This window comes from Rhagoletis zephyria, unplaced genomic scaffold (genome assembly GCF_001687245.7).
Source record: "Rhagoletis zephyria isolate East Lansing unplaced genomic scaffold, Rhagoletis_zephyria_1.1 Rzeph_scaffold_00359, whole genome shotgun sequence".
Taxonomy (NCBI): domain Eukaryota; kingdom Metazoa; phylum Arthropoda; class Insecta; order Diptera; family Tephritidae; genus Rhagoletis; species Rhagoletis zephyria.
Window position 1 is genome coordinate 162,082 of NW_016157443.1, and position 1,081 is coordinate 163,162.

The window sequence follows — 1,081 nt, forward strand, 5'->3', positions numbered from 1 at the left end:
TACATTTGGTTGTAAAGCTCATACAACTCATCGTTCCATCGTCTACGGTAACATCGTCGCCCATGCGTAGAAGCCTGTATATCTTCCGTAAGATCTTTCTCTCGAATACTCCAAGAGCCGCCTCATAAAATGTTGTCATTGTCTAAGCTTCTGCGGCATATAACAGCTCGGGCATGATGAGTGACTTATAGAGTGCGGTTTTTGTACGTCGAGAAAGGACTTTACTCCCCAATTGCCTACTCAGTCCAAAGCAGCACCTGTTGGCAAGAGTAATTCTGCGTGGGTTTTCCATGCTGATATTTTTATCGGTGATAGTGCTGGTTCCCTAGTAAATGAAATTCTCCACTTTCCCGAAATCATAACTGTCGACAGTGACGTGGGTTCCAAGGCGCGAACGCGGTGACTGGAGATACTTCGTCTTGTCCTCGTTTACCACCAGGCGCATTCGCTTTGCTTCCTTATCCAGCTTGGAAAAGGCAGAAGAGACTTCGCTATTTTTGTTACCGTTGATGTCGATGTCATCGGCACACGCCAGAAACTACACGCCCTTGTAAAAAAAATGTTCCTTCATGGTTCAGTTCTGCAGCTCTTATTATCTTAACATTTGCATCATGCGATCGTAAATGCTCTTCTGCTTTCGCTTTAATTTGGGAATCCTTGATTGGGAATAGGAGTTCACAATAGTAATGATAATCATAATCATAATAATATTATCTCATGTTATTCAAAATTTCTTTACTCGCAATATACGTAGTAGGCCTTGGCGACCCCAAACGAAATTGCTTACGATTAAAAGTTGACTGATTTATAATGCTAGGGAATGGTGTCAACAATTTTATGTTTTCATTAAGTATTTTTTAAACAGCTTTCATGCGATAGTTTTTTGTTTTCGGTACTCTTTTATCATTTTGTTATTTGTTTCAGTAGTTTTTAGCCGACTTCAAAAAAAAGGAGAAGGTTATCAATTCGTCGGATTTTTTTTTATGCATGTTACCGCATAACTTTGGACCACGTCAACCGATTTCCAGGTGATCCCATACTAATTTGGTTTAGATCCGATCATTGGATCATGAAAATTATA